The sequence below is a fragment of the Coffea eugenioides genome, chromosome 7, assembly GCF_003713205.1.
Source record: "Coffea eugenioides isolate CCC68of chromosome 7, Ceug_1.0, whole genome shotgun sequence".
Classification (NCBI taxonomy): domain Eukaryota; kingdom Viridiplantae; phylum Streptophyta; class Magnoliopsida; order Gentianales; family Rubiaceae; genus Coffea; species Coffea eugenioides.
Genome location: NC_040041.1, coordinates 12,484,601 through 12,500,995, shown reverse-complemented (window position 1 = coordinate 12,500,995; position 16,395 = coordinate 12,484,601). Strand labels below are relative to the sequence as shown.

General features: G+C 34.6%; 1 non-coding gene across 1 annotated transcript; it reads right to left on the bottom strand.

The window, feature by feature from the left end:
- Nucleotides 1–13,926: 13,926 nt before the first annotated feature.
- On the bottom strand, nt 13,927–14,033 carry LOC113778938. The gene has a single exon (XR_003469402.1). It is a non-coding gene; the product is annotated as a small nucleolar RNA R71 (small nucleolar RNA).
- Nucleotides 14,034–16,395: the final 2,362 nt, after the last annotated feature.

Here is a 16,395-nt window from a genome sequence, read left to right as displayed (position 1 = left end):
CACCTGGGGCATAAATAGATGGTATGAGTAGCATTCCTTAACACTAGTACACATTTACTGATCACGGCAAGTTAATATTCTTGTTGGTGGAAGATTTTATCTTGCCCCGACAACTTGGACTGGAAAAAACAATCCACATTGCGTACTGAAATGAAAACTGTAACTTCATAAAAATCCACAAAATGTAGAATGGCTATTGTTCTTCGACTGTTTGGCTTATTATTGAACTGAAGTGCAGAATATTTTACTTCATTACATACAAGTCAGTGATCAAAGTAAAGTAGAACTGGAAAAAGGACACTCACATGAATAGATCCATTTTTTCCAGAAAGAAAGTTTGGTTCCACTAGGAAATGTAGATAGCTCGTGAGCCAGTAACCTGAGAGTGTTGTCACCATTATGATCAGGGGTGACGCCAAGTTTTGGATACAGTCGAAGCAGCATTGAAGCAACATCTGTAACAATTAAAAAGCGGGAGTTAGAGGCACATATAATGAAGGAGGGTGTGTTGCAGATTGCTATGTTGCCTGTTATATCTATAATCTAACCATATACTTCTGCTGTAATTAGCGAATTAAGCAATGTAGCTCCATTTTCACCCCTATCTGGACTTAGATGCTCCTTTGGTGTTACCCTGTATAGATACTTAACAATATGCTTTTGACCATACAAAGCAGCCTCAATGACAGGAAGCTGCCCATCGTCAAGGTCATTTGCCATGATAAGTAGCCTGTCATTTTTTTCCACTATTGCCTTTGCCAACCTTGTTTCACCACTGATTGCAGCAAGAGTCAGAGCTGTGGATCCATCTTCATTAACAACTTCCAAGTCTTCTGGTGCCATTCTGTGCAATAACTCCTTTGCAATTCTTATGTGTCCACCCAGAATGGCAATGTGAAGTGCAGTTTCTTTATGTGATGAAACTATTGCCCTAACAGCCTGTGGATCTTGATCAAGGAGATGTTTTGTGAAATCAAAATCACCTTTCTCGATTGCTTTGTACAATTGCTCATAATGAAGGTACTCTTTCTGTCCTGTAAACATTAGATTTTGTTTCATTTAATATCTCTAACACGGTCACATATAATAATGAGCTCATACAAGGCACACGTGAAATTTCGATGAGAAGCGTGAAAATTGAGGAAGTAAAGATCAAAATCAGAAAATCTTTGAAATAATTTTTGGTATGAAGGTGGCATTTTACTAATCTATTCGTGGAATATGTACTCTTTAGGAGCAAGTTTATGACTACCATAGGCTGGAGAATAATTTTCCCTGTTTGGTTCAGAGTAGGCACTGCAACAATATTGTTACTGGATGGTGAGCAATAATTAAATGACACAGTCCATGCTATGGAGGATATGCTGCATGGCCTCTTATGGCAATTTAGCTAGGACTCCCAACCCCCAAGTCTCCATCATTATTTGGTGCAACAGAGCTTGAATAGATGAATTGGGGCTCTATTTGAAGTAATGTACACAAAAATCTCTGGTCAGGAATTGGTTGCTCAAAGAGCAAAAGAAAAGAAAAGGAATGGACCAAGAGCAAAAACAGACAAAAATCTGAAATTTCTAAATAATATTTTTTGCTCCTAATACCCCATGACTCAAGTTACTTATCAAATGAACCACATAAAATACTTAAATTTTTCCAAGAGAGAAAACCTCATCAGTTAACTTCTAAATTATATGTCAAACATAGACTTTTTATCAGCAACATGATTGACAGTTACCTTCATCTTCACCATGGCTGTTTTCATCTTCAAGATCATGTGCTGTGAATAGTTTTTGGGGCTTTAGTTTTTCAGCCAAAAGCTTCCATGCAACATGGGCAGAATTGTGAGCTTCTTTGAATTTAACATATGTTCGTGTTCCGCATGAAAGTTGGATGGCATGTAAGGCCAATGAATTCTTCTTCCGCCATTCCTCGTGTTCCTGTTTCTTATCTTCTCCGTAATCTTGACTCTCATCTTTTATAGGATCCTGTTCCTTACCAGAAACAACACCCCAAAGGCCATGACCGACCAAATAATGTTTCAAGAATCCTTTCCATTCCTTATAGTTCTCCTCAGTGACCTCCTCAGGAACAATTACAATTGCACCTCTACTAATCCTATCAGCTCCTGCTTAGATACATCACGTTAAAGGATGCCAATATCCAAAACATAAAAAAGAGGATGCACAATTCAACTTAAACATTATTATTGAAAGTTACAAAAGAACATGGAGAATAAATAATTTCATCCACATTAGTCAAAAGGCAACTGGCAAGAACGTTTATCCCTGTAGCTTCAAGTCCGTCAAATTACAGAACAATGCAAGTTATTTAGAGGCTGTATTAGAAGGGCTAAAAAATATGATCTTTCAAGGGAAACAAGTTTCCATGCACAATGTTGTGTCATTTTACTATAGATGTATGATTAAGTTTTTTCATCCAATTGATGAGTCAAAGATTGAGAAAAATATTAGCTAAGTTGAATGTAGATGTCCAATATATTAATCAGTGTTGCACCATTCAAAATGCTTAATTCTTTATCAGAGAAAGAAAACACTCCAAAAAAAGGGTCTATTATAAATTTACCAATCTTGGAAAGAAGGGTATGATTCTGTGTTGGAAGTTAGAACAATAATCAAAAAACACAAAAGACAGCTTAGAAAATAAAAAAGTTAATTGAGAAGCTTATCTAGCTACCACAACTTGGGATTCAGAAAGCAAGCAGGAAATTAAAGCTAAAACTAACACAACCGGTAATCAATTTCCTTCTAAATCCTTCATGATATAAAGGCTTTCCTCCTCAACTTGTTTAACTGATTAATGAACTTAAAATCCCATCAAATTTCTTCCTTATTTTGGAGATTTGGGACATTGCGAATTCAAGAAACACAGCATGTCTGGAGAATACTGAAGTTTCTATTGCCTTTTTTTGCTCTCCCAATTGATTCAGAAAGAGCTGTGAGATTCACTGATAGTCCTTTGAACTGCTCATTGGACTCAAAATCAAACTAATAGTGAAGGCGCCTTTGCAGCAATATTGATGGCTCAAAATGTAACCATTTAAGAGGACCCAGTCTGTGGTCTCACCCACCAGCCTGTGGAAGAGGCAAGGCTTCAAAGCGTAACGTATTGGGACTCAAAAATTGCCAGTGCCAGACCGTACCCATTTGGCTGGTTCGACCAGTTGAAAAGGGAAACCGGCCATAAAACTTTCTCCGATTTTATATTAGAGTACAACGGAAAATAAATAACCCGTCAAAAGCCATCCAAATTGGTCAAAACAGCTTACATGGTTGAACCAGTTAGTTACTAGAAATTTTTTTTCATAGTATTATTCAGATTTTCTAATTCTAAAATGAATAAAAACACTGTATCTTTGGCTCAATCGGTTGAACTGCAAACTAAAAGCTCATTTGATTCATCCACTGATTTGGGTCTAAAAATATTATCTAGTATTATTATATATACACTAAACCAATACTCGTAAATATTACAGCGTAAAAGACCGTAATAACATTGTTGATTCGCATGACTTATCACATTTTCAAGATTTCTTCTGTCTTCAATCTCCACCACAAAATCCAATTCGGGGAATTTTAATGACAAAGTGTTACCAAAATGGATTTAGATAATGTAATTTGAAGATGCCACTTATATTATATGACTTTGCTGATGTTACAATGACTACGTGTGAAATCGTAGATCAAACTTTTGAATAGAACTCATTACTTGAATATTAGAAGTGGTTATCTCAAAAAATATAGTCATTTATTTACTATTACAACTGCTGCTATATAATGCTAAAAATTATGAACATAAGGATCATCATTGAGAGCGTTATAAGATTTTGCATTTTGGCTATTTCCTACAATTCCAATGAAATTGGGGAAGAAAAAAGGAACAAATGGATAACAGCATGGCTTTTGTACTAACAATAAGTCAATTAAATAGTGTAAATGAGCACAAATGTACAATTATATATGGGAACCATGGAAAAAAATATACAGTTTTCAGACTAACCTGAAGTTTTCGTCATCCTTTAGCCGTAATCTTTTGTAACAGAGAAAGTGAAACTAATACAGTCATTCTACTAAGACTAGCACTTGCATTTATAGATGCATAAAACATTCTTTGGCCAAAAAAGAAATTAACAATATTCTTACTCTCTATTAAGAAAGTGTTTCTCATTCTTATCTCTTTTGCACTTTTTTCTTTTTCTTTTTTTTTTTTGTCTATCTTGTTTCTGACTAAAGATATGATGTAACTTGGAGTAAAGTGATTGGAGATGGAGAAGGCGTCGGTGGTCAGTTGGGGCAAGGACGGAAATCGTAACTGGCTAGCCCAAAAAATAAAAAGGAACAGTCCTGTTCCGCCACCACAGGGATCAATGGTTGCACCACCGACGGGACTCCCCCATGTGATTACGGATTACCCCACGTCTAGTGTCATGTTAAGAGGCCCTTGAGCCTCTCCCTTGTACTGTAGAGGATAGAGGACACTGCTGGCCATTGGTGACCCCACCCAATCAGATATTCGCCGAGAATAAAAAGTATCCTACGCCCTACTTACTACTATTCCCTACCAAACAAACTACCAGTTTTCATTGGGGAACCAAGTCCCTTTTTGGACGGTAGATGAATCGGGATTCAAATTCCACTTATAATAAAAAAATTCAAAAGAGTTTTCAGAGCATTCTTGTATTCTAATCAGGTCTATGTATCCATCAGTTCCTTACATAGCCTCGTTAGGCTCCATTTCCCCGTAGAAAGAATAGGATATACTAATTAAATTTTAGCAAATAATTAAATACTAAAATAGTAACATATCACCAAATTATTATTCATTATAATTTCATAATTGAAATTTATAAAAATAATCAAATAAAAGTTATTTGAATATAATTCAATATGATGAAATAAATATAACTAAAGTAGTCAAATTTTCACTTTTGCCACAAATACAATTACTAATTCATTATTGTGCTTGTGCTTTATTTTGAGAAAAAAATGTTATTTTATTAAGTGTAATTAGGGATTTACTATAAATGCATTAATAAATTTAGTATAACTGATTAATAATTTCTATTAATAGACATATACAATATTAATATAATTGATAATATCAATTATATTACATATACTAATATACGTTATATAATACATATAACTACTAATATCATTATCATAAGTTTGTAACTAATTAAATTAAATATTATATATAATTATATACATATATATTTAGTTATATAATTACTTTTTTAAAACAGGTGGCAAGGTAGGAGATGGGGCTAGGGTACACTCTAAACAGGGGAAAAGAATTCCCCCTACCCCGTCCCAACCCCCGCCCCATTAGCCCCTAGTGGGACGGGTGCCCGCGGCCACTTGCCCCGTTGCCATCCTTAGATCCGTCCCAAGAAACACAGTGTATTCGTTCTGCATTTTGCTAGGTCAAGAGGGGTTCTCTATGATTGCAAAATGGAATCATGGATATGAATCACAATTTTGGTGGTGGAATTTGAAATTTACCAAAAGTGCTTCACTTTTATGGGTCAATTCTGAGAACCCCTTTAGTTGTGTACTATCGAATCACTGCTCCTAATGTTTCAACTGCATCAATGCACATGTTTGATATTCAATGTTTGGTCTGTATGTCAAATTAGTTTCTAATATTTTGATTAAAATAAAAGTGATTATCAAAGTTTCTGATTTTAGATAAATTTAAGACAATTTACCAAAAATTGCAATAACTAAGAGTCAATACCAAATCATTGTTAGTTGAAAATTTTAACTTTGCATTTTTGGTTCCTAGGGTCTGTTTGGTTGGAAGTAAAATGTTTTCCTTGGGAAAATATTTTCCATGGAAGTAATTTTCCATGAAAATCATTTCCCTTTCATCATTTTCAGGTGTTTGGTTAGCTTATTGAAAATATTTTCTTACTTCATTTTTCTGGTGTTTGTTTAACTTTTGAAATATTTTCACTTTTATCTCTATCTTTACTTTCTACACATTATAACTACATACTTCTTTCCATGCAAAATAAGAAAATTTATTTCATTGTTTAACTTTAAAAAATCTTGGAGAAATGTATATATGAATAAAAAAATATCTCCTTAAACAATAAACAAATTGCTGGCCATTTAGTGTCAAATATCAATCACATGCAATGCTTATTGTGACATATATCTTGCACTCTCACTGCTGAAAGTTTCTCTAGAAAAGAATGTCCCTATTATACATAATTAATTACTAGCATAGGATGAGCAGGATGAGATTTTTTTTTTATTTTGAATATACTAGGGGGAGGGTTGGGTTGCGTTGGGTGGTACAGGGGAGGGAGTGTAAGGAAGAGATCTTGGGTTCGAGTCCTCCTGTTTACACTAAAAAAAAAAAAGAACATACTATAAGATGTTTTCAGTAAGTTTGGAATATACTACAGGCGGGATGCATGCATTTCGGAAAACAACTTCAGTGAGTTTGGAAGGGAAGTTGTTTTCCATAAGATGAGTGAAAATATTTTACATAGGAAAATGTTTTCAGTAACTTTTGTGCAACTAAACACGGGAAATTAGGAAAATATTTTCCTGGAAAACATTTTCACCTGAAACAAACGGACCCCTAATGTTTTGAAATTTCAATTAATACTATCCCTTGGATTTCAAATAGTTATAGTTAGAATTTTAGATATATGAAAAATGCATCCCTAGATCTCAATAACTTTCCTGAAACCACTTCAAATTGGCACAACATAATTGCTTAGCAGAAGGAGCACCATTTTGTTAATACACAAATAATATTCAAAATAAAAACTAGTACAATAAAATAGAAAAATAATTTTCTATTACATAGCATTATTCTAATTACTACTACACAAATTCTTGCATGACTTGTGAATGTATACCTTTAATGTTTATAGTTTGGGATTGCAATTATTAAAGCTAGTAAAAGTAGGTACAAACATCAACTACTTATGGGAATGTTTTAAAAAAGTGTAAATTTCACATAGACCCCTAGTGGTTAAACACTTTTTAAGATGCACCTCTTATACTTAAAAAGGAATTGTCCATTTACACTCCTTGTGCTCTTAATTTAAGTGGAAAACAAACCAAAACAGACTTAGCTAAAGGACAATTGAACGTACACGCTCCAATAGTGTGATTGGTTATGTGCTTTTAGTGTGAGGATTTAGGGACTTTTTCTTCAAGAAATGCCTCCCAAATGAACGTTATCTATCTATAAAAATGTTAAAAATATATTTGGCAATCTGTTTTTAGGCTTTTTATAAATGGTAAACATTCATATGGAGGCATTTTCGAAAGAAAAACATAACTAAGACCTCACATTACTAGAATCAAGTAATGTGATGCAGTATAGGAGCAATTATAGTGAAATCTCCGTTAGAGTATGTTTCTATTTGACTTCCACTTGAATACAAAGCACAAGAGGTGTAAGTAGATATTTTTGAATCATAAGGGATGTATCTTAAAAAGAGCTTAACTACGGGGGGCGTATAAGAACTTTACCTTTAAAGAACTTCATTTTGTTTTTTCTTGTCTTTCCTACCTATTAAAATGAGACATTCCAATAGGAAAGTTTTAAAATATTAACTTTCATATTTGTATGCATTGATGATTTTATTAAATAATTCAAATACTTCTAAAAAATATCTGCTTCATTTTAAAATTAAATGATAACACATTCAAATGGAAAAAAGAAAAAAATTAAAAGAAATATGATCAACTTAATTTGAATATAGTATATATTCTTCATTTTCTAAAGGAATGTTTAATTGAGAATTTAATTTTAATGATAGGTCGTAGTTTTGTTATTTATTTTATAATTAATTCCCTCATATTATCTTACCAACTGTGCATTAATTGGCGAATTTTACTCACTTTTGAAAATTTATATTTATTATAAGGAGTGGAATAAAATATCATAAAAAGGTGCCAATTTAACGATAGTTAGCAGAAGAGTTTGAGTGACAGTCAACAAGATGGAGACTAATTCAATTCTCTTTCCTTTATCTGGTGGAAAATATGCCGCAGACTGGGAGAAAAATTAGGACGCTTCCTTTTTCTTTGTTTCTGGTAGTTTCCAAGGAAAAAGGAAGTCAACAAAGATTAGGACTCTTTTCCTTTATTCTCCTGGTAGCCGTGTAGGAGTGGAGAATAGGAAAAAAAGGGGAGCCAGAAGACATTCACTACTTCTTGTACTTTTTAGACTAGCTTTTGGGGTCTTGACCAACGTCTATCTTGGGATTCCATTGTATGAATAATTCCAAGGAAGAAACATTAGTTAGTCTTTTCCTCCTTATTCTTATTATTATTCCATCGAGTTTCTTCCTTCGAATTTGGAAGAGAATGTCTCGGACAATTAACTCTACAATTTTGCTCGGAACTTTGTCAATGAAGATGAATTAAATCTCTTTTTTTAGTTAAGAAACAACAGAAGTTTTGGTTCATCTAAAAATTATGAGATCGAATTAATTTTATTTATTTCTCTTATTTACTGGTATTTGAATATTCTCTGTTTGTAGTGTTTATGATTATTTTGTTAATTGAATATCCTGGATCCGGACATTGAATTGTTTTAGCAACTTAATGTCAATTGGAGCGTTGAATCCGTAATTATTCAATTGCTTTAAAATAGTGGCAATTGGCATGATAGGATTTGTGTCAGGGGAATACGTAGGCTAATCTAAAATAACTCTGGTAGTGTGTTATTTGGTTAGAATAGGGCTCTTCTAATACGTAGGAATTAAATCTTACAAGTATATCTAGGATTATTTTTCGATTAGAGTAGTGAGTGATGAGCGTACCTCGGTCATTGACACAATAAGAAGGAGTTGATTGTCATCGCTTGTCTGACAGTTATAACTTATATATTAGTTAATAATTGAAATTATCTCTGCATCGATAATCAATTAGTTGAATCATTACTGAAGTTATTTCTTGGCTAGAGCTTAGTTATTATTAATCTAGTTTTAATAGTTTGTCATTTAATTTTTAGTCAGTTATTTATTTTTATTCGAACCGTTTAATTATTGCCATTGCTATAAAAAAAAATCCCCTATTGTTAATTTGAACTTCAAAAGAGACAAATATCCCCAGTCTCTGTGGATTCGATCCTACTTATCACTATCTACAAAAATTATATTTTGTTTGAACAGGTATTTATTATTGTACAGGTTCGACAACCTGTCAATTTTTAGAGCCGTTGTCGAGAACTGGCGTTAGTTAATTTATTTTTTTAAGTTCAATTTCTTTTTAATTTTCTGATATTTTTCTAATTTATGCCTCGTCCCTCTCGTACAGGCGAATTAATTTTCGACCTTGAAGTACAGAAGACAACATGCCGAAAGCGAAAAGAGACCAGACAGCTCATAGAAGAGCAATCTAGTGCTGCATCTCAGAAACTTGATCTGGAAGTTGAATCAACAAGTTCGCTTGGAGATATTTCGAGTGACTCGGATCGAGAAGAAGTTACTATAGCTAATGCACGAACATTAAGAGAGTTGGCTGCTCTTAATTTAAATCAACAGCCCTTATATATTACTTTTCTGAATTTAAATGATAACACCCCGTTTGAGCTGATATCTAGCCTAATTCATCTTTTACCCTCTTTTCATGATTTACCAGGTGAGGATTCTCATAACACTTGCAAAAGTTTGATGTTGTTTACAATAGTATGAAACCCCTGGGAATTACGGAAGAATAGATAAAAATTAAGGCATTCTCATTCTCTCTCAAGGACTCAACAAAAGACTGACTATACTATCTGTGAGGACCCAAAATTTTTTTTATTTTATCTTATTTTACTAGTTTATTTAAATAATTAATCACTCATTTTCTCCGAATTATTTATTTCAACCATTTTAAATCCATTTATATGGAACAATATCTCTTTTACATATTTAAAATGTCCCATTAGCAAATTTAATTTTTTGGAAGCTCGTTTAGTAAGGAATAACGAGTACACATTTTTCGAGACAATATTCGATTCGAGAGTATAATAATCTTGAAAAAATTAAGAATGATTAATAGTAGACTAAGAAAAGTTAATTGAGGAATTAGAGGTGAGTGAGTTAAAATTTAAACTTATACCGCGCACATGTCGAAAGTTTCCCCGAAAGTCGCGCCGGTACAAACTAATTGGAGATTTGAAAAATTAATACATGTGAGAACTCATGTTTTTATTTCTAAAATAGTTATTTTTATGATTATTTAACCTAGCATTAGTTAAATATAATATCGTTACAAGAATTTTTCGTAAATTTCGCCTTATCGCGTGCGAATCGGAAGTTTGAATATATCGAGCCGGAGCGGTTAATTGGAGATTTAATAACTTTATTTTAGACTACTAAGAGTTAATAATTATGATGTTAAAGGAAGTACATTAGATGTTTAGTGCATAAGTGAAACAAACCCGAGAGAAAACGGATACGAAACGCACGCGCGCGACACTATTCTTAGTTGACTTTTTCACAAACTTTGGCCACAAGTCCTTAAACTTCCAAGGGAAGCTTCATTCATCAGCCCACTCTCTCTTTCCTCACCTCCATAGCTGGCCGAAATTCTCCAAGGAAGAAGAAGAAAAGCTCTTCAACATTTCACCTCATTTCTTGCTCCAAATCCTTCACAAATCACCATCCAACCTCAAAATCATTTGAAAATTCACTTAAGTTAGAAGAAAGACTTCATCTTGGCAGTTTTCTTGGGGTTTTAGTGATAAAAAATTTCTGGTTTCTCTCAAAGCTAAGGAGTTAACCATCTACACTATCCAATCTTTCATTCTTAACTTTAAAAAGTTCGATCTTGGCCTTGAAGCTTGTAGCTTCCTTGTGGTTGTTGTTAATTGGATTGGAATAGTTGATGTGGGCTCTATGAAATCCCACCTTGGTTGTATGGGCTGATATGATGATATAATGCTTGATTTGAGTTGTTTAAGTGTTGTTTAAGATGATTATGGATAGAGAATCAAAAGAAAGGTTGAAGGAAATTGCGTAGGAAAGCTGACTGAAATCTGCCCTGTTTTGCCGTGGTTTTAGTTCAAATTTTTGTTCCTCAAATGACTTTAAAGCTGATGTATATATGTTGTGTATGGTGTGTAGAAAGTTTCTACCAAAAATCATTTGAATTGGTTGAGTAAAATTTGAGTTTGGGCAAGAACAAATCTGGAAAATCGCATAGCAGTGGTCCACTGGCAGCGTTTTTTGAACGAACATACCTCTCTGTTCAGATGTCGAAATCAAGTGCCGTTTGTGGCATTTGAAACTAGACATTTGTAGTTTTCTAACGGTGTAAAATGTACCTTCTAATTCGAACTGAGTCATCTGTAGTGATTGATCAAATTCGGCTATTCTGCTAGACTGTCCAACCGAGAGAAAGTTAGAAGCTATAACTTGTAGCTCTAATTTCTCTCACTTGCAAATTGAATTTCAGAACGATTTGTTCTGATGAAATGTAGACTTTTGAATCTAGTTTCCAATGCCCCTGACCATTTTCAATTTTAAGTTGAATTGAGTGAGATATAGTCCAATTCCCAAACTGTACCAAAGCTGGAAAACCCTAATTTTGCTAGCTGAATGGCCTAGCTTGACTTGGGACATGTTGTTTTGAAACTTTTGGTGTCAATCACCTACCAAATGTATATTAAATGTTTCTTGGGTCTTAGTTTCACAAATGAGCCAGATTAGAGTTGATTTTATTGGGCAAAATGTTTAAACAAGGAAAAGAAAGCAAGAATACAGATTTGTCTTGAAAATTTCTTGAACTTTGGTAGTTTTGTTAACTACCTTCTCGTACGAATTTTCAAATAAAATTTGATAGAGGAGTAGTTCTTAGATGGAAGTTGAATTGTACCAATTTTAGTGTCAATCTAAAACCATTTCGAGATACAAATGATGTACCAAAATTGTTCTTCAAATCTGAAAAATTGACCAAACAGTCTTCATTTTTGCCAACTTTGAGCTGCTATATCTTGACGCTCAAAACTTCGATTTTTGTTTCATTTGTTCTGTTTGAAATCTTGACTGGACTTCTTATTGTGTTAGGAATTTCGGAGGTGAGTTCACTTTCTGTGAATTTTGCCGAATTTTCAAAATTTGCCAAAAAATAAGACTGAATCTGCCTTGCTGACTTAGATCAGCCATTTTGAGCTGAAATTTGAATGCCTTCCATTTAGAATCTTGGAAAGGTGCCTTCTAGGAACTTTTACTACTTCGACCCAAGATTTCAATGGTATAAATTTTTTCAATTTTGGACTTATTGACTGCAAGACCTGATTTTTCTAAGTTTGGTATGCAAAACTGAAATTTGCCAATTTTTTAGAAAATACAATTTTGGGAACTTAATTTCTTTTCTCGATATTGACTGAACATTTTGAACTAGATTTCATGGGAAATATGAGTTTCCTTAGTAACTTTAAACTCCTCACTTTTGAATCTTGATTTTCGATAAAGTGAAACTTATAAGGACATTTACTTGAATTTTAAAACTAGTGTTTATTCTTCTTTAATAAAGAATTTGTGAAAATGTGATGGTGATTGTTAGTTTTTCTTCAGGCGATCAAGAAGGTCTCGAAGAGAATCCCAAGCCGGATCATTAAAGACTTTTCACTCACTTTTGTTGGAAATTGGTGAGTGTCAAGTACATATTACATGCTTATATGATTGAAATATTAATTGTATAAGTATTATACATGATACGTAAATTTGTCGAGACGAGAGTGTACTTTATCGCCCCCGTCCTCTCTCTCTTTTAACTACGTGGTACTTATTACATGAATACATATGATTGGTAATTATACATGGATATGTTTAACTTGTGAGTTCTGAGCAAATGCATGTACTACACCGATTCGGATGGGAGGTGCCTCTCATACCGTCTCAGTGCCATAATCGATTACCTGAGCGATAGTATGTACCACACAGATTCGGGTGGGAGGTATCTCTCATGTCGACTCAGAACTATAAACAAAGTATAAGTCGATTGAAGCGATGTCTCATCGACCACTGAGCGATAGTATGTACCATACTGATTCGGGTGGGAGGTACCTTTCATGTCGATTCAGAACCATAAACAAAGTATAAGTTGATTGAGCGATATCTCATTAACCACTGAGCGATAGTATGTACCACACCGATTCGGGTGGGAGATACCTCTCATGTCGACTCAGAACCATAAACATATAATCGATTCTCTGAGTGATAACAGGTACCACACCGATTCGGGTGGGAGGTACCTCTCATGTCGATTCAGAATCATAAATAGAATAAGTGAAATTCTACGGATTTAATTACCTACCCGGGTGACGGAATGTCATTACGAGAAGGTATTGGATTGAATTTTAGCAAAGCCAGTGGAAATAAGTTCCTGAGAGCTCCTGTATCCTACTCAAGTGTGTTTAATTGTTAATCATGAATTATTTGAACTTTATAGCTTTACTTATTGTACAAATATTATTGTTATTTGAACTATTCGCTTGTATGCCTTTCTTGATCTCACTGGACGTCAACTCACCCCATTAATTTTGTTTTTCTTAACAGGGAGCCGAAATGGAAGGAATTATAGAGAGGTCGACTTGATGACCTTTTTTATTAGAATTTTGAATGTAATTGATTAGATGACTTTTGGTGACTGTATTCTGAGGAAAGTGATGTACTTTTGAGAACTTGAATTATAAAACTTGAAAGTTTGTTTAAGGAAGTGACTTTTCTTACTTCGACTGTTATTCCTTAGTTGTTTATCTTAAATTTGAATTGAAATTGTATCGAATCCTGGCAAGAGTTGGGCAGGCGTTCCACGGATACTTTTGGATTCGTTCTTGGGAGAAGTGGAGGCGTCACACTATTTACCTCCAGGTAGTATCACCACTTGGGAGCAATTGAAGAAAAAATTCTTGAAAAAATATTTTCCTGTATCCCGAGTTGCAAGTCTGAGGAAAGAGATATGCGGTATCAAACAATATTCAAGAGAGTCATTCTATGATTATTGGGAGAGATTCAAGAAGTTATGCATCAAATGCTCTCAGCATCAAATAAGCGAGTAATTGCTCATCCAATATTTTTACGAGGGGTTACTTTTCAGAGATAGGAGTATTATTGATGTTGCAAGTGGAGGGACGCTAGTGAACAAGACTCCTCGAGAAGTGTGGGAGTTGATCGAAGAAATGGCCAAGAACTCACAACAGTTCGGTACAAGGGAAGATATCCTGATTCGTAGGATGAATGAGGTAAAAACATCTTCCATCCAACAGCAGTTATCCGAGTTAATATCGTTTGTTAGGCAATTGGCTGTAGAAATTATACCACAAACCAAAGTGTATGAGATTTGTACTACCATGAGTCATTCTACAAAGATGTGTTCTATGATTTCAGAAGAGAGTGCAGAACAAGTAAATATGGTTGGTCACGTACCCACGCCAAAAAAGTCATATGATCCATATTCGAATATGTACAATTTGGATTGGAGAGATCATCACCCTAACCTCAACTACGGGGGAAGCAGACAATCAAATTTTGCACCGAATAGACAGTAAGGGTATCAACAGTAATACCAATCTCAGCAGCTACCACCTCCTCCAAACTCAGGTCCGTCTTTAGAGGAAATGATTAAGCAATTAATTGCTAATCAACAAAATACGGAATCTAACTTGCAAAGTCAAATGCGTCAGATGCAAGTAATGCAAAGTCAGATGAGTCAGATGGCAATAGCAATCAACTGCCTGGAATCCCAAGTTCACGAAAAATTGCCGTCTTAACCTGAACTGAACCCGAAGAACGTAAGTGAAATGAATTTAAGGAGCGAGAAGGAAATTCAAGAATCCGAACTCGTGACTCCAAAGGACAACGATGAAGAGAAGATCGAGAAAGAACTTGAGGCAGAAAACATAAATGGCAAAAATCTAGCGGTATTCCTTACCCAATCACTGAAATAAAAGCTAATTCGCCTCTCTTTCCCAGCAGGTTAGAGAAATCAAAGAAACCGGACAAGGAAAAAAAATCTTGGAGGTGTTTCGCAAGGCAAAGATCAACATTCCCCTACTAGATGCAATCAAATAAATGCTGAAGTACGCGAAATTTTTGAAAGATTAGTATGTCAATCAAAGACGGCTGAGGGGAGACGAAAGAGCTATTGTGGGGGAGAACGTGTCGTTCTACAGAGGAAACTCTCACCGAAATGTGGGGATCCAGGTTTGTTTACTATCCCCTGTAGGATAGGCAATACTTTGATTAGAAATGTCATGTTGAACTTAGGATCGTCAATCAATGTGATGGCTAAATCTATTTATATTTCTTTGAATCTAGACCTGTTAATAGAAACTAAGATAATAATTCAATTATCTGACCGAATAAATATATACCTTAATGGGTTGGTCAAGGATGGGTTAGTTAAAATTAATGAATTGGTATTCCGAATTGATTTTTACGTACTTGACATAGATGATGTTGATTTGCCTTTATTATTAGGTAAACTCTTTTTGAGTATAGCCCAAACTAAAATACTAAGCGTACTTTATCCATGAAATCTGATGAAAAAATTGTTCATTTCAATATTTTTGAAACCCTTCGAACTCTAATTTTAGCTCCATTTTTTCTGTGGGTGCTATTGACTCTGCGGTGCAGGAAGTGTTTGAATTGTTGACAGGGATGAGTTAGAAGTTGCTTCAATCAAACATCTTGAGTTGGACACAATTCATGAGGTAGAATTAAGTGAAGATCTGAAGAATACGATTGGGGCGTTACACTCGTTGCCAATCACGACGATAATGTATGAAATTCACACCTATTTTCATACCCGAATCTCACCAAATGTAACTATCGTCTGTGGTGCAGACATCTATGCTTGAATTAAAACCTCTATCGAATCATTTGAAATATGCATATTTGAGCGAGAAGGAAACGCTTCTAGTGATCATCTCGGCTGGACTGTCAGAAACCGAAGAAGACAAGTTAATCCGACTTCTTTGAGAGTATAAGTAGGCGAGATGATAGACCATTGCCAATATTAAGAGAATTAGTTCCTCTGTGTGTATGCATCGAATAAGGCTCGTGGAAGACACCAAACCTGTGCTACAAGATCAAAAGAGGTTCAATCCCCTCATGATGGAAGTGGTAAAAAAAAGAGATATTGAAATTGTTAGATTTGAGGATCATATACACAATATCAGACAGTCTTGGGTGAGCCTGATACAGGTAGTTCAAAAGAATTCAGGAGTGATAATGGAGGCCAACTACAAGGGTGAGCTCATGCCATTGCGCAAACCTACCGGATCGCCGCAGTGTATTGACTACTAGTAAATAAACGCTGTCACGAAAAAGTACCACTTCCCCCTTCCTTTTATTGATCAAATAATTGAGCGATTAGCTTGTCGAGTTTACTATTATTTTTTGGATGAATT